A 19,340-nucleotide genomic window follows, 5' to 3' on the forward strand; every position below is an offset into this window, starting at 1 on the left:
GCAGGTTGGTTTAGAGTAAGGGCAACTTTGTGGTCCTCTGGACTTTGTGATCTACTGGTGAGGCAGCAGATGCCCTTGCCACCAATGCACCTGACTTTAATGAAATATGTCTGCCTGTTCTTCATCCGTCCTCATTCTGAGGCTTGGCCGCACTATGGACAATCTTTCTCCATTAATTTCTATTCTCCGCTGCCCTCACTACCTGTCCCATAGAGAGGCCAGTCCCCATTCTGATATTATCCACCCATGCCATCTTAGATTCTCCCTCGTGCACGGTTTCCCCATGTTTTGTCTTGCATTACCTCTTTTTCCAAACACTCCCTGTTCACATCACGTGTCCAAAATATGTGAGTTCCCTCGATATCACGGCCTCAAACAAGTTCCTCTTAATGCCAGCATTCTCAAGCACCCACACATTTGTCCGGTTGGCCGTCCGTGACACAGATAATATCTGGTCCTTTCATTTTGAATGTTCTTATTCGAGCCTCATCGCTCTTTTTGATGGTCCGGCTTTCACAGCTGTACATTGTCACCGGCCACAGAAAGGCTTTCAAACGAGAAATTTTAACGTTGTAATTGAGATGCTGTGGCATAACGGAATATATGTTGCATTATATCTGTTGGGCATAAAAGAACAGTGGCTTTCTGGCTTTGACTTGCCCATTGGTCAACTGGCAAGAAATGTGCATAGCCTCAGTAAAATGGGCATTATATTGTTTTCTTCATGTGGCTGTACTGAAAACTGACCAAACCCAATATTCCTAAAGGGGGATTTAATAAGAGTGTCACCGTGGTTGGGACTTTAGAAATAAACCCATCTACTTGATCAGGCCATCTGGAATTAACGCTTTATAATGGTTCCATGTGTTATGCAAGTGCAGCTGGATTCTGATATATGGATCTTATGCAACCACAGCAATTCCAGTATAATAGCCACCAAGAACACTTTTTTTTTCTATTTGTCTTATTAGCAACCAACGTTAGTCAATTCTGCCTTAGGATTGCTAAGCTACATGAGAATTGTCTGGAGACAGTGGTAGTGGCAGTACAATATAAAATCAATGTTTTTCTTAATTATTCGCTAAGATTTATCTTCATAAAAGGTTAAGTCTCTGATTTGACACCATTTTAATTTGGTTTCTGGAGCACTGACATTCGTGAGCTAACATTCAGTATTTACACAGCTATATTTGGCTCCTGCAACCCAGCAGCAGACTCATATACATAGTTTCTCATGTCTGGCACTGAGATAAGGGAGTTTGAGAGCTTGAAGTTTTAATGCTAGGAATGTCCCACAATATCAACTAAAGAGGTGCTAAAATAAAAGCAGCTTAAACTTTACAGGACAGGTACTGCAGTGAACAGATGCACATGATAAGCTCACTGGGCTTTTTATAGTATATAATTTTACTTTTGTTACATTGTGAATAGTGTTGCTGATTGCAATTATGCATGTATTTTTTGTTTTATTTACCAGTCATGTGCACTTTCTCACCTGCAATGTAATTTCAATCAAATGTCCAGGCCGTGCAGAATCTTCTCATTGTTAATTAACTGCATGGATCAGGCTCATGGCATTCTCCGCATTTCATCTTTCAGATATTAAATAGAATGCTTTGAAGGAACCTTTGAAATATATTTTTTTAATAAAAACTATAGGTTAACATTTAAGGCTGAAATAAAGACATTTCTTTTGAGTCTTTTTTTATGTTATTACAAGAAAAATGATTTGCTTGAAAAATCTCACGGAGCATAAGTGTGGGAGTAACACTGAGTCACAATATCTGGACCCAAGAGCAGTTATGAACATATGATAAAAGCAAAATACTGCGGATGCTGGAAATCTGAAATAAAAACAGAAAATGCTGGAAAAACTCAGCAGGTCTGGCAGCAGAAGGGTCATATGGACTCGAAACGTTAACTCTGTTTCTCTCTCCACAAATGCTGCTAGACCTGCTGAGTTTTTCCAGCATTTTCTGCTTATGATATATTTAGTGTTCTAGCCTTCCCAAAAGGATAACAGTGAGACATTTGTTTCACGTTCCTTTTGTTTTGCGGTTCACGGGCTGCCTGTTCCTCGGATCTAAAAGGAATGCTGTCCCCTTGAATAAGCTTGTCAGTGGCAGACACCTTGTAGTAATCTGTCTTAAGGGCACTGTCAGCATGGTGTCTTATTGCTGCTATGCAGGTATTCCCTTTTGTGGCCAGAGTTCACTTCAAAATGACATGAAAGCCTTCGAGAACCTTTTAAAAGGGATTTGTTAGACCAAAACGCAGAGAAAAATGTAGTGTGACATCAGTTAGAGGGAAAGTTTAAAAACGATTAATTGGTATCAAAGTCAGCACTTTCTGAACCCAGCTGCAAAGCTTTCATCCCTTTTGCCATGATCCTAATAAATGTTTTTGTGTGTGAGAGAGAACGCGTCAGTTAAGAATTTACATTTCTATGGGATATTGCAATCTCATTTTGGGGTCCACCTCTGAATGCTGATTCTGCCCAGAATTTGACAGTACAAGTAACCATCCACGTTACGTGTTTCTGATTAATCTTAAGGGAATGGAGGCACCACAGATTTTTCTCTTTATTTTTAATGGCAGCAGCAGCATTGTAAATGCATATCCCAATGAGTTGTCAATACTACACTATAACTATAGTTCAAATGTAATTCATTGCTTGTTGAAACACTTTGGATCATCCTGCAGAGCTGATAATGCAGTATATAAATGCACATCCTTATTCCTTAATAGTCAAAATTCACCAGTTTAAAGTTGGGATTTGCATTAAAATAAATTACCTATCTTAATGCTACTGCAGAAATAGTATCTATGTCCAATACTTCACTGCTTTTTGATCTACTTTCCCCCTACTCTCCTAAGATGCTCAGTCATGCTAAGGTATGGCTCCATAGACGACAGCGTCCTCAGGCACCACTCATAAGCATTCTTCGTGTTGTATAGCAGGGTAACTATATATATTTTTGGAAAACATTATACCTATGCTGTGCTGCTAATGAACACTAGTCTAGTTGACGTAGTTTCTCGTTGCACACCTTGTATGATATGTTATTGTAAGGTTAATGCTTTTTCTTTTGTCTCTTGAAACTGGACAACATGCTGGAAGACAGCAGGTGAAACATTGGTTGTTGACCTGTGAGGTGCTGACTACGCTCTTGTTGCACCTGAATTTGTTTTTAAGAACTGCCAAGTGCTTTGAATTTGTTGTTGTTGAAAGATTTTTTAAATGAAAAATAGGAGAAGATTTCTCACGAAATTTACCCTTTATTCCTTTTTAGAAAGTCCCTTTCGTGCAGTAATCAAAACTGACCGGAATGTATCCCCAGTCAGCCTGGCATGTTAAGAGTATATTTTACAAATTTGGGCTCCTGACATGAAGCTTCACCTATAGGGTGAAGATCAGGAACTCAAGCTCGGAAGTCGAAGGCACCCGCAGGATTTTTTTCTCCAATTTATTTTAATAGCAGTAATGTGATGACTGCAAAACCCATTGGATCACCAATACTACACTTCAACTGTAATGTATTAGTTCTGAAGCACTTGAGGATATCCTGCAGAGCTGATAAGGCCATATAAAAATGCAAGCCGTCAAAACTCCCCAGTTTGATGTTAGGCTTGGTTTGAAATGCTTATCTATCCAAATGTTATTGCAGAAGTTGTGCTTATGTCCCAAGCTCCTCACTGCTTTTTTATCATTTTTTCCTTCTCCAATTTTCTCCACCCCCTCTCCTGAAATGCTTGATCATGCTAAGGTACATTTGTACTGATAACAGAGAGCACCACACACAATTAAATAACCATTCTTCATGGGCAGGATTTTGCGTCCCGCGGGTGGGCGGGCACGCACCCAACCCAATCGGGCGTAAAATCACGTGCGATGTCGTCGGGCGAGCGTGCTAATGTCACTGCGCGATCTTTCGGTCAGCGGGCGTGCGCAAGATTCAGCAACGCACCCGCAGACAATTAAGCGGGCCTATTAAGGCCCTTGAGCAGGTAATTAATTTGAATTTTTCGCTGCTTGTCTAACCATTTGGTTGGGGGGGGCGGGGGAGGGAGAGGCGGGCGAATCGGCCAGATGGCCTTCGGATTTTTTATGAAACCTCATCCACGGGTGGAATGAGGTTTCCAGAAGTAATTTTTAAAATAATATTAAAAATTTTAAACACCATTTTAAACATGTCCCTCTTCATGTGACTGAGTCACGTGTGGGGACATGTTTCTGTCATTTTTTAAATGTTATTTTTGTGTCCGCAATTCTTCAGCTCCCTGAGGCAGCTCAGTGTCCTCGGGGAGCTTTCGGTGCGCATGTGCAGACTCCTGCGCTCGCACGTTGGCTGGCCATTAACTGGCTGGCCATTAACTGGCTGGCCATTGATTGGCTGGCCATTGACTGCTGGCCATTAATTGGCTGGCCATTGACTGGCTGGCCATTGACTGGCTGGCCATTGACTGCTGGCCATTGACTGGCTGGCCATTGACTGGCTGGCCATTAATTGACCAGCCAGCATGAAAGCGCATTCGGGGGCCAATCGCGGGCAGCGGACCATTTCACACCCGCCTGACGACTGGAAAATCCTGCCCCATGAGTATTTTACAGGTCATTTAACCCCATGAACACCACAGCTGAGTCCTCGGTGCATGTATGCATTTCCTAAAAGTCACTAGATAGGGACCAAGAGTGATATTCCCAGCTGATTGGTGTCCTTCGTAGGCCAAAAGTAGTCAGTATCACTGGTACACACCGGTTGCTGCCTTAGCTGCCCTTTTTTATCTTTTTTTCAAGATCCCAGTGCAACCATCATGCACTATAACATTAAGCAACGATGGACTTCCAGTTCCAACTCCTCGACCACATTTTTTTACCCTTTCATGGGATGTGTACGGCTGGCAAGACTAGCAATTGTTGCCCATCCCTAATTGCTCTTGAGAAGGTGGTGGTGAGCTGCCTTCTTGAACCCCTGCAGTCCATGTGGTGTAGGTACACTCAGTGTGTTAAGAAGGGGATTCCAGGATTTTGACCCAGCAACAGTGAAGGAATGACTATATATTTCCAAGTCAGGATGGTGTGTGTCATGGAGGGGAACTTGCAGGTGGTGGTGTTCCCATGCATCAGCCCCCTTGTCCTCTAAACCCGCAATCTCCACCTGTCTCCTGTGAAGAAGAATTGGCGAGTTGCTGCAGTATATCTTGTATATGCTATACACTGCTGCTACTATGCATTGGTGGTGGTGGATGAGGTGCCAGTCAAGTGCGCTGCTTTGTCCTGGATGGTTCTATGCACTTGCATGTCCATAATTGCTTACATATGTTGTAGTGCATTATTTAAAATATCTGGTTTAAAACAATCTAGTAATTAATCATAATGGAGACACTTAACATTCTACAAATATAAAATCATTTTTTCTAGGCCGGATTGGTTATTTAGTGGTAGTTGATACTGAGATTGCTGTTGAAAACCCAGTTACACCTCAGTGAACAGGGGTTAAGTGGACCTCTTGAGTGTTGTTGGAGCTGCGCTCACTCATCCAGGCAAGTGGGGAGTATTCCATCACACTCCTAACTGTGCCCTGTAGATGGACTGACTTTGGGGAGTCAGGAGGTGAATTATTTGCCTCAGTCATATGGCTGGTCCAGCTCAGCTTCTGGTCAATGGTAACTCCCAGAATGTTGATAATAGGGAATCAGCGACGATCATGCCATTGAATGTACAGGGGAGATGGTTAAAAACATTAAGTAGGCTATTCAGCCCTTTGAACCCACGCCACCATTCAATGAGATTATGGCTGATCTACTTCAACACCATTTTCCTGCACTATCCCCGTATCCCTTGGGGGAGAATTTTCTGTATGTCAAGTGGGCCGGTCGGGAGTGGGCACAGGCAGGCGCGGAGCCAATCGCCGCCCGTGATCGGCTGCACGCTGCCATTTTATGTGGGCGGGCCAATTAAGGCTCACCCAGCATGATGCACGGCCAGTAGTGCTCAGCACTACCTGTGCGGGCAGGAGGAGGAGGGAGAGTCGGAGCCTGCGTTCTTTGGATGATTGGATGGACAGCGTTAATAAGTACTTCAATTGGGTTTTTAACGGCCCTAATAATAGGCCGTTGACAGTTTAGCGGGCACGCACCCGCCAAACGTATTATCTAAATTATGTGCGCTGATATCGGGACACACACCTGACGTCACCACACGTCATTTTATGCGTAGGCGTGCCAGGCCCACCCCTGCACTCCAACGTCAAAATTCTGGCCTTGATGTTTTTAACATGCAGCAGTCTTTCGATCTCAGTGTTGAATGCATTCAACGACTGAGCTTCCACAGCCTCTGGGGCAGAGAATTCCAAAGATTCACCACCCAGTGGGTGAAGGAATTCCTCCTCATCTCAGTCCTCAGTGACTTTCCCCTTGGTCTAAAACTGTGTCCCCTGGTCCTAGACCCCTCCCCCCAGGTGAAACATCTTTCCTGCATCTACCCCCTTATCTATTCTGCTAGTTATCCTCAAAAAAACTCAACAGGCTTGTAGGACATGATTTCTTTTTTATAAATCCATGTTGAATCTGCCCATTCTTATCATTATTTTCTAAGTGTCCTGTTATCACATACTTTATTATAGGCTCTAACAGTTTCCCTATGATTGATGTTAGGCTAACAGGCCTGTAGTTCCCTGTTTTCTCTCTCCCTCCTTTCTTAAATAGTGCAGGGACCATTCCAGAGACTGTAGAATCTTGAAAGATGACCACCAGTGCATCTGCTATCTCTACAGCCACCCCTTTCAACACTCTGTAGATGTAGATCATCAATGACATGATCATTAGGTCCAGGGGATTTATTTATTTTAAGTCCCATTAATTTCTCTGGTAACTTTTTTTATACTAATATTAATATCTTGCAGTTCTTATTTACACTTGATTCCACATTATTTCGGAGAGGTTTTTAGTATTTTCCTCCATGAAGACAGACACAAAGTATTTGTTTAGTTTCTCTACCATTTCCTTATTCTTCAATATAAATTCTCCTCAATCTGCTTATAATGGACCCAGTGTTTTTCTAATTTTTTTCTTTTTACATACCTATAGGAGTTTTGATGGTCCATTTTTCTGTTTCTCACTGGTTTACTCACGTTCTATTTTCCCTCTCAATTTTATTAGTCGTCCTCCTTTGCAGAATTCTGAAATGCTCCTAGCTGTCGGGTTTAACTTTATACATCTTTTCCTTTGATCTAATACAATCCTTGATTTCTTTCGTTGGCCACAGTTGGAACGTGTTCCTTGCTGCATTTTTGTTCATTAAAGGAATGTATTTTTATTGTAAACTATGTATTAGTACTTTAAATTATAGCCATTACCTGTCTACAATCATATCTTTAACATAGTTTCCCAATCCACCATAGCCAATTTGTCCCTCGTATCTTCACAATTTCCTTTGTTTAGATTTTAAAACCTAGTTTCTGATTGAACATCATTTTCAAACTTAATGTAAAATTCTATAATATTATGGTCATACTTTCCTAAAGGTTCCTTTGCAACAAGATTATTAATGAGCCCTTTTTATTGCACAATACTAGATCTAAAACAGCATGTTGCATAGTTGGTTCCTCAACAAGCTGCTCCAGAGAACCATCTCATATACATTCCAGAACTCGTCCTCCACAACATTAGTACTAAATAGGTTTACCCAGTCTATATATAGGTTGAAATCCCCCATGATTGCTGTATTACCCTTGTTAGACACACCTCTAATTTCCTGATTTGTACTGTGATTTACATTACCACTGCTGTTTGGTGGCCTATAAACAACTCCCACCAATGTTTTCTGTCCCTTGCTGTTTATTGGCTCCACCCAAACTGATTCTACATCTTGATCTTTAGAACTAAGGTCATCTCTCACTACAGTATTAATGTCCTCTTAATTAACAGAGCTACCCCACCACCTTTCCCCAGCTTTCTATTCTTCCTGAATGTCACATACCCATGGATATTCAGGTCCCAGTTTTGGTTTCCTTGTAGCCATGTTTCTATAATGGCTATCGGGTCATGCATATGAATTTCTATTTGAGCTGACAATTCACTTGTTTCATTGCAAATGCTGCGGGCATTCAGAGCCCTTCAGTGTTTTTTTAAACTTTTTTTGTAAACTCTGGCCCTATCTGCTGGCACACTCAGTCCCTTCCTGCCATACTCTGATTATCATTACATTTATTGTTACATTGATCTATTGCCTTGTCATGTCCCTTTAACTTACTCAATCTTCCCCTACATGATACTTTATCCCCTCTATTTAGTTTAGTGCTCTCTACTTCTCTAGTTATATAACTGACTAGAACGCTGGTCCCAGCATGATCCAGATGAAGCCCGCCCCAACAGTACAGCCCCCACTTTACCCTGTACTGGTGCCAGTGCCCCACAAACTGGAACCCACTTCTCCCACACCTGTTTTTGAGCCACACATTCATCTCTGTAGTTGTATTTACCCTATGCCATTTTGCATGTGGCTCAGGTAATAATCCAGAGATTATTAACTTTGAGGTTCTGCTTTTTAATTCATTGTCTAGCTCCTCGTGCTCTATATGCAAAACCTCTTTTCTACTATTACCTTTGTCCTTGGTACCTACATGGACCAGGACAACTGGATCTTCCCTCTCCCACTGCAAGTTCCTCTCCAGCCCTGGGCAGGTATCCCGAACCCTGGCACCGGGAAGGCAACACAGCCTTTGGCTTCTTGCTTTCAGCTGCAGAGAACAGTGTCTACCCCCTGACTATACTGTCCCCTACTACCACTACATTCCTTTTAACTCCCCCACTTGACTGGCTTCCTGTGTCACGATCAGACTGCTCATCCACACAGCAGCCCTTGCTCAGTTCCAAACAAGCTGCAAGAATCTTGAAGTTGCTGCTCAATTTTAAGGGCTGAGGCTGCTCCAGTCTCACATTCTCGATCGCCTTACCTCCCTGACTTGCAGTCACACCCTCCCGTCCCTGATCACTGACCAAATCAAATTACGCTATCCTGAGGGGTATGACTGCCTTCTGGAACAAAGTGTCCAGGTAACTATCCCCCTCCCTGATGCATTGCAATGTCTGCAGCTCAGCCTCCAGCTCATTAAACGTAATCTCCTCAAGCTACAGACACCTACTACAGATGTGGCTGCCATGGATTGCAGTGGCATCCAGGAGTCCCACATGCTGCAGCCATGATACTTCACCTGCCCTTCCATTTTTATTGTGTTAATTAAATTTATTTTTCTTAATTAACATATAGTTCCCCTCTCCACCGAACTCCCTCCATCACCAAACTCTCGGCTATACATTCTATGCACTCAAGCAGCACTCAGTGCAGACCAAGGTTAGATTCTATCTTTTTTGGAGATGATCATTTCCTTGCACTTGTGGGTGTTACTTGCTACTTATAAGCCCAAGTCTGAATGTTGTCCAGGTCTTGCTGTATATTGGCACGGACCGCTTCAGTATCTGAGGAGTTGCAAATGACACTGAATTATTCAATCATCAGCACACATCTCCACTTCTAACCTTATGATGGAGGGAAGGTCATTGATGAAGCAGCTAAAGGTGGTTGGGCCTAGGACAATACATCCTGCAGTGATGTTCTGGGACTGAGATGATTGACCTCCAACAACCACAACCATCTTCCTTTGTGCTTGTTATGACTCCAACCAATGGCATTCCCCCCCCCCCCCACCGATTCTCATTGACTTTAATTGTGCCGGGGCTACTTGTTGCCACACTCGGTCAGATACTACCTTGATGTCGAAGATAGTTAGTCACTCTCATCTCATCTCTCTGCATAACCATGAGCGGAGAAGGAACAAAGCATTTATTGCATATAAGACTAGCTAGAATATAATGTGAACCAGAGCATATTCCAGGCTTTAGAAGCAGCTGGAACACATCAGAGATTACAAGGTGCACCTATTCCTAGCTAATTGGTTTTTAGAGTTGGAGGAAATATTCATTTGAATCCAAAGATTTAAAAATAGCCTTATGATTGGATTTGTGAACATAAAGGCACTTTGATTGATATGGCTGTTGGCCACAATTACTCATTGAAGATATGCTATCATCCAATGTTTGGATATACTGTTTCATAAACTACTGCCAGAAATATATTAAGCTATTCAGTAGAATGTTCATTGAACTAATTGAAACATTCCAATCTCATGATCAGAAATTAGCACTTGGTAATAATTGGGTAGAAAAGGAGCCAACACTCTCAATACATAACCATAAGAACCAATTGCTCAAATCTGCTTGTTAGATTTGTATGCTAGCTACTAGCACTTTAAGTGGTTTACTGTGCCATGCATGAACTATTTTTTTCTTCAAACCATGAGATAAAAGTCATTTTTTTGTAAGCCAACTGCTTTTAACATGCACCTCTTTTCCTGAAAGTGTTTTAAAAAATTTGGAAATGGTAGCAGTACAGGTATATTGTCACTGCCTTGCACTTGAGTGTTACTTGTGAGTGGGTTTTCTCTTTGTCAATTTTCTAACACGTCAACTCCACTGTAATGGGTTACAAACATCATCATGCATTGGTTGGCTACAGTTAGTAAGAAGTTAAGTAAAATTTCTTCACTTGAGGATTATTGTTGGTAAATGCAATATGTAGCTGATCCATACAAAACAGAGGGTCCCACATTTAATTCTTGGTCTCTATCAGAGTTACCTGGTCTCCGTCAGGCACCAGTAGGGTTTCTATAATTGACCATATTACTGAGCTAGGGTGGGCATAAACAGAGCCAGGCTTCCTCCCGCTCGTCGCTGTTGCTGAAAACAGTACTGGAAATTCACATACATGGGCTTTGGATGAGGATAAAGACAAGGCATGACTGTGAACTGACCACCACGAACTGCTGAGGCACGCTCACATAGTAAAGAAATGGTTGTGGTTGGGAAAAGTACCAGAAGGCAACCTTCCCTGATTAAACTGTAGTCCAGCATAAGTCAACAACGAGGGAGAAATGGGGAAAAAAAAAAATAAAAAACAAATTAATTGAAACTATTTCATCAAAAGTTGTATAAACAAAATAGATTAGGGGCAGTGAAAAAATCACAGTCGACTGCTCATGGGTTGTGTGGCTAGTGCTATTCGTTAGTTTCTGGCATTGTATCATCTGTTTACATGTTTTTCAAATTATCATTCTGAGGGTCCTTATTGGTATATTTTTCTACCAGAGAATAAATGATAGAATATAAAAGCAGTCAATACTGGACAACTCAACAGGTCAGGGAGTACCTATGGAGAGCAGCGGTTAGGGATAACATTTCAGATTAATGATTTGATCAATATGAAACATTTCTGTTGGATCCTAGTCACCAGTTTGTTGGGACTTATGGAGCTGGGTTGCACGCTTATTGTGGGATGGCTGAGTTGGTACAATAGACAAGAGTTGATCAGCAGACATTTCTTAGGTGGAACACACACATTCTGTTTATTTACAAAGGTACTCAGGAGCTACATTTGTGTGCTTTCAACTCAAACCCTATCTCCATACTTCAGACTACTAACTACAGAGGTGGCCAGCGCTGCTACTCTATTGGTTACATAGAATCATGTGATCTTCCTTTATAACATCCTCCTTAAAGATATACTACACATTATATAAAACCATAATTACCACATTCCCCCCCACCCCCACCCCTTTACTCAGAAACACATTTCACATTTATAAGTACAATTTTCTCAGAATAGCAAATTATTTGTATAGATAAGTAACTTGCAAATGCAGTCTTTCTGGGTATTTCCTTATGTGTGTAGAATGTCTCAGCTCTGCAACTTCAGATGTTTTGTCAGGAACCTGCTTTTCTGGTGTTATCTGAACATCAGGTTCTTTGGGCAAATCTGTTTCCTCAACTCTTGCAGGTACAACAGACATATCTGACACTTCTGTACCAGGCTGAGTTCTCTCGATAAGAAATGTTGACCCGGTCATGAACACTGGCGGAATCATTTCTTGGTGATTTGTTTCTCTCTTCCTTAGATGATCCACATGTCTCGGTCTTCCACCTTCACATGATGAGATAGAGGTCCAGTTACTGCACTTATTTCACCCAGTAACCACTTTGGTCCTTCACTTATGCTGTCTCTCCAACGGTAAACTTCCTGTTACGACTATGCCAGTCATGTCTAGTTTTCTGTCTTCCCTGTCTCCTTTCCATCTTCCTCCTCCCCCCACCCCGCCCCCCCTAAAATTTGGCATTATTAAGCTCAATCTCATCCTGAGACAGTGTTTCATCAAACATTCTGCAGGTGTGACACCTGTTGCTGTGTGAGGGGGTGGTCCTATAATGGAAAAGAAAGCGTTCTAGCTTGGTTGCTAAGGAACCTCCAGTTAACTTTTTCATGCCTGATTTGAATGTTTGAACCACTCTTTTGGCCAGTCCGTTTGAGGAAGGGTGGTACGGTGAGGTTTTTACATGAGTGATGCCGTTGAGGCTGATAAACCATTGAAACTCAGCACTTGTAAATGCTGTGCTGTTATCAGATATGACCACTTCTGGCAGTCCATTAATGGCAAAACTTTGACATAGCTTCTCAATTGTAGCAGAAGTTGTTGGTAACTTCACCTCATATATGTCTACCCATTTTGAGTGGGCATCAACAATGAGTAGAAACGTTGTTCCCATGAAAGGTCCCTCATAGTCAGTGGCCTTTCTAGCCACTCCCAAGGGTGTAAAGGAGCTGTTGAAAGTAACTTTTGCAATTGCTGACTCTGCACACAATTCTACACTAAGTTCTCTATTACTCCATCCATCCATCCCAGGCCACCATAGATAGCTGTGTGCTATGGTCTTCATTTGAGGAAATTCCTGGATGTGCACTATGTAGTTCACTTAACAATGGCTTTCTTCCTTTTGGAGGAACAATCACTCGTGCTCCCCACAATAAGATACCATCCTGACTGGTTATTTCATGTCTTCCGTTAAAGTACGGTTTCATTTCATCAGATTCGTGCTCTTGTGGCCAACCATGAAGCACTTGTTCTCGTATTTTGGATAAGACTGGGTCTCAACTTGTCCAGTCTCTGATCTGTCTAGCACATACCGGTGATGAATCTAAAAAATTTAACAGTAAAACGAGTTCTTGAGGAACTGGAACATCCTTATCGTTTTCTTGTAAAGGCAAATGACTCAGTGCATCGGCGTTTGTAATTTGATTTCCAGGCCTATGGACGAAAGTACACTTGTATGCTGCCAGGATCAACGCCCATCGTTGTATTCTTGCTGAAGCTATGGGTGGTATAGCCTTGTCCTTGCTGAACAATCCTAGCAATGGCATGTGGTCTGAAATGATAGTAAAATGATGGCCGTGTACATACTGGTGAAATTCCTTGACACCAAAGATGATTGACAGGACTTGTTCTATCTGCGAATATCCACTTTCCACTGGCGAGCGTTCCTGATACACATCCTATAGGCCATTCCATGCCATCGTCCATTCGATGGGAGAGCACTGCTCCCACTCCGTAGGGAGATGCGTCACATGCCAACACTAATTCTTTCCTCTGCTCATACTGTACTAATAAGTTGAACGATTGCAACAATTGTTTCATTGTTATGAAAGTTTCTTTCTGTGGTGCCTGCCAACGTTGGCTCTTTTTGAATAGATAATACAGAGGTGCCAGTCCTGTAGAAAAATTGGGTAAGAACCGCCCATAATAATTGATCATTGCTAAGAATGATTTGAGCTCTGAGATGTTCTTTGGCGCAGGCGCCTCTCTTATAGCTCTCACTTCTTCCTCAACTGGGTGGAGGTCCTGTGAATCTGCCCAGTGACCCAAATAGATTACCCCCTCGCTTGGAACGTGCATTTTTCTTTTTTTTAAATGCACGCCAGCCTGCAAGAAATGTTTTAAGACTCTTCTAAGCTCACCAAGTGCTCCTTTTTCAGTGAGTCCTGACACCAGAACATCATCCAAATAAACTACAAAGTGGGGCAGTCCCTGCAGTAAACTTTCCATTGTTCTCTGGAATATGGTACAAGCTGAGGAGACACCGATAGGCAAATGGGAATCTTGGTACAGCCTTTTGTGTGTATTAATTGTGACCATTCCCAGGAGGCCTTCTCTAACTCTCTAATTGTTGATAAGCATAACTCATATCAAGCTTTGTGTAGGTGGTTCCACCTGCCAGCTTGGCAGGCCTTCGATTTTTGGTGTGGGGGTGTCAGTCCAGCTTCGCCACCTTATTAGTTGTCAATTTGTAGTCTCCATAAATCCAAACGCTTTGGTCGGGTTTAAGGACCGGGACTATTGGTGCTGCCCATTCTGAGAACGGCACAGGTTGTATAACGCCCAGTTTCTCTAATCTGTCCAGTTCGGTACCGACCTTTTCCCGCATTGCATAAGGTACTGGTCTCGCCTTCATGAATTGGGTGTTGCCTCTGGATCCACATGAATTTTGCTTGCAGCCCCTGGACCTTCCCAAATTCGACCTTGAAGACCAAGGCATATTTTTGTAGTAGGTCTGGCAACCCACTTGCCCTCAGCTGGAAAATTTCAGTCCATTCTAACTTAATCTCCTTTAGCCAATTTCATCCAGGGAGGCTTGGCCCCTCACCTGCTACCACCATCAAGGGTAGTTTTACCAATCGACTTCCGTAATGGACAGTAATTCTGCTTATACCTTTGACTTGGATGTCTCCACCTATGTAAGTTTTAAATTTAGCATCAGTTTCTTCCAAACTTAATTGCTGCTCACCGTGATTCAGATATTTGAAGTGTGTTCATCGATTTCTGTAGTGGAAGCTCCTGTGTCCTCTTCCATTCTAATAGTTCTGCCATTTACCTGCACTGTTGCATGTGTTGGTTCTATCTTCAACCTTCAAATTAAATAATGAATTAATATCTGAATGTGTTACTTCAGGCTCTTCTACATTGTAGATCTCACGGGGCTTTTGCTTCTGTTGTAAGGCTGCCTGATTCTTTCCTTGCACTGTCTCATTATGTGTCCATTTCGATGACAATAAAAACATTTGATTTTTTTTTAAACTGCCAGTCGTTATAAGAGCGCTTGTTTCCATCTCTATCGCAATTATTCCTTCTTTTCGCTGCTAAGTCATTTCTTTTTATTTTTCTGCTAGCGGTGGCTGTTTCCCGCTTCTCGGCAGAGTCTTGCACTTTCGTGCCCTTTTGGGCTGGGGCTTCCCACCCAACGTGGAGGACAGCACCATTTTGCACTCCCTGTATGGCTTTTGAATCCCTTGCTGCGCTTTCCGTAGCCAGTGCTATCTCTAGCGCCTTCTTAAAATCCAAATTTGTTTCAGACAGTATTCTCTTCTGAAGCGTGTCCCCATTCACACCGCACACTAAATGATCTCTGAGCATGTCATTTAAAAATGGACCAAACTCGCAATGTTCTGTTAACTGTCTCATATTTGCCACATAGCTCATAACTGTCTCCCCCAGGTCTCTAATTCTTGAATTAAACCTGAACATTTGCATTGTTACTGAGGGCTTTGGTTGGTAATGGCCCTTCACCAGATCCACTAATTCATCAAAGTTTCTTGAGTCTGGGGCACTGGCTGCCATCAAACTCTGAATCAAGCCATAAGTTTTATTCCCACATATAGATAAGAGGATTACTCAGCTCTTCTCTTCCCCGCAATGTCGTTCGCTTGGAAAAAGAACACAAGGCGTTCGATACAATGAGACCAATAGTCCGTGGCTGGGTCGAAAGGATCAATTCTTCCAAATTGTGGCATTCTGTGAGGGGATTGCTTCCCCATTTCTCTTGATTTCTTCTGTTGACTTGTTTTATTCTCGAAGCCAGTTTATTGTGTCTTTGCTTTATCCTCGCTTTTTTTGCTTTTTCCTCATCACCAGTTTGTTGGGACTTACGGATCCGGGTTGCACGCTTGTTGTGGGATGGCCAAGCTGGTACAATAGACAGAGTTGATCAGCAGACACATTCTGTTTATTTACAAAGATACTCAGCAACTACACTCATGTGCTTTCAACTCAAACCCTATCTCCATACTTAAGACTACTAACTATAGACTAATGACCTCAGAGGTAGCCTGCGCTACTCCTCTATTGGTTACATAAGATCATATGATCTTCATTTATAACATCCTTCTTAAAGGTATACTTACACATTACATAAAACCCTAATTACCACAATTTCCCTGCTAATGTTGCCTGACCTGAATGTTGTCAGTATTTTGCTCCTTAAAGAATAAATGATCAGTTTGTAACAATCCCAAAGAATCATGATCTCCAATAAACAGGCCTATGGCTCTTGGTTCAGTCAAGTTTCACCGTTGATTCCATTCCACCAGAAGACTGAACCACTTAGCAAATTATTATCCACAATCATAGGATTATATAGGATATACAGGCCATTCAGTCCAACCAGTCCATGCCAGCTTCAATGCTCCATTTGAACCTCCTCCCATCTTTTCTCATCTAAATCTTACACCTTAACCATCTAGTCACTTCTTCCTCATCTGCTTGCCCCGCTTCCCCTTAAATGCACCTACACTATTCATTTCAACCATTGTTGTAGAGCGTTCCACATTCTCACCACTCTTCGGGTAAAGAAGTTTCTTCTGAATTCCCTATTGGATTTCTTGGTAACTATGTTGTATTGATAGCCTCTAGTTATGCTGTTTCCCACAACAAGAAATAGTCATTTGGTAGTACAGAACTTGAGTTTTGCTGAAAAAAGAGACATGTCTATGCTTGTTGTCTTGCACTTATCAAGATACTTCGCAAGAATACCAATATAAAGGGAAAACAACAATTTATACTGTATGTGAAGACAGTGCTGATTGGTTGGCAAGTAGACTCCAATTGGTAGAGGCGTTGCCATGGAGAATGCACCAGTGATGGTGACTGACAGTTAACTGCCAAGCATTGTTTGAAATTTAAATCAGGTAGCTTGGCCCTGATTTGTCAAGGCATTGCCCTGAGGAATGAATCAGCAAATGGCTGTCACTTATTTTGTTTATCTGAAACAGGCTTTGTGTACATGTTCTTTCTGCCTGCAAAGACCAGGGCCCTGTGTATTAATATTCGTAGCTTCCAGCACACACAAATGCATCACACTGTGAGCCTGACTGACAATCTTAAATTGGTTGTCATTGTAATTCTTAGCACACTGAGGATTATTTAGCAAATGTTGTCCAATCGCAGAATCAAATCAATGTTGGACACAGTGTTTTGAGTTTTGCAAGCACAGTTTTTCAACAATGCACAAGAAGAAACATTATCTCTGTATCCACTCCATCAAATAAGCAAGAAAACATTTTCTTGTGTAATTATTCTGATATTATTTAGAACCGTAGAAAAGTTATGGCACAGAAAGAGGCCATTCAGCCCATCGTGTCTATGCCAGCCAAAAAAGGGCGGGGGAAAAGAAACGATCCTCTCATATTTTTAATCCCACATTCCAGCACCTGGTCTGTGGCCTTGCAGGTTCCAGCACTTCAGGTGCAGATCTAGTTACCATTTCAGCCTCAACCACCAACTTAGGCAGTGAGTTCCAGACTCCCACCACCCTCTGGGTGAAAAAGCTTTTCCTCATGCCCCCTCTAATCCTTCTATCTATCACCTTCAACCTATGGCCCCTGGTAATTGACCCCTCAGCTAGGGGAAACAGTTCTTTCCTGTCTACTCTACCTAGGCCCCTCATAATTTTGTACACCTCAATTAGGTCACCGCTCAGCCTCAGTTCCAAGGAAAACAGTCCCAGCCTATCCAGTCTTTCCTCATAGCTGCAATTTTCAAGCCCTGGCAACATTCTTGTAAATTTCCTCTGTACTGTCTCCAAATGCCCTTCCTGTAATATGGTGAGTCAGAACTGTATAAAAAATTCCAGCTGTGACCCAACCAGCATTTTATACAGTTCCGACGTTACATTCCTGATTTGTATTCAATACCTCGTCCAATAAAGGAAAGCATTCCATATGCATTTTTTTTTTACTACCTTATCCATCTGTCCTGCCACATTCAGGAACCTGTGGACATGCACTCCTTGGTCTCTCATTTCCTCAACCTCTCTCAATATCCTCCAATTTATTGAATGTTCCTTTGCTTTGTTTGCCCTCCCCAAATGCGTTATCTCACACTTATCCGATTGAATGCCATTTGCCACTTTTCCGCCCACAAACCATTGATACCTTTCTGGAGCCAACAGCTATCCTCTTCACAATCAACTACACGGCCAATTTTTGTGTCACCTGCAAATTTCCCAACCGTGCCTCCAAAATTTAAGTCCAAATCATTAATATATACAACAAACAGCAAGGGCCCCAACATTGAGCCCTGTAGAACGCCACTGGAAACCGCTTTCCATTTGCAAATGCATCCATCGACCATTACCCTTTGTTTCCCGTCGCTGAGCCAATTTGGATCCAACTTGTCACCTTCCCCTGTATCCCTCTCTCACTTTTCTGACCAGTCTGCCATGTAGGACCTTGTCAAATACCTTACTAAAATCCATGTAGACAACATCCACTGCACTACCCTCATCAACCCTCCTTGTTACTTCCTCAAAAAATTCTATTAAGTTAGTAAGACACAAGCTTCCCCTAACAAAGCCACGCTGACTATCCCTGATCAATCTGTGCCTTTCTAAGTGACAGTTTATCCTACCTCTCAGAGTTGATTCCAATAATTTGCCCACCATTGAAATCAGACTGACTGGCCTATAATTTCCCGATATATCCCTTGCACCCTTTTAAAATATTGGTACAATGTTCGCAGACCTCCAATCCTCCACCTCACCTGTATCAAGTGAGGATTGGAAAATGATCCTCAGAGCATCCAGTATTTCCTCCCTGACTTCCTTTAGCAACCTGGGATACAATCCATCCGGCCCTGGTGATTTATTCACCTTCAAGGATGTCAGTCACTCCAGTACTTCCTCTCTCAATATGCTTATTGTATCGAATATTTCACACTCCTCCTCTTTAACTAGAATGTCTGCATCATCCCTCTCCTTACTGAAGTCCGAGGGAAAGTGCTCATTGAGAACCCTGCCCACATTTTCAGCATCAATGCACAAGTTACCATGTACATCTCTGATAGACCTTACCCTTTTCTTAGTTATTCTCTTGCTCTTAATATACTGGTAAAACATATTTGAGTTTTCTTTGATTTTACCTGCTAATATATTTTCGTATCCTCTCTTTGCTTTCCTAATTTCATTTTTTCTTCACCCCTGTACTTCTATACTCCTCTAGGCTTTCTACAGTATTAAGCTTTTTCTGACTGTCATAATCTTTCTTTATCTGCCTTATCTTGCCCTGTATGTTTCTGTTTAACCAGGGGGCTCTATATTTGGCCGTACCACCCTTTTTCTTTGTG

This window comes from Cetorhinus maximus, chromosome 15, assembly GCF_964194155.1.
Source record: "Cetorhinus maximus chromosome 15, sCetMax3.hap1.1, whole genome shotgun sequence".
Lineage (NCBI taxonomy): Eukaryota > Metazoa > Chordata > Chondrichthyes > Lamniformes > Cetorhinidae > Cetorhinus > Cetorhinus maximus.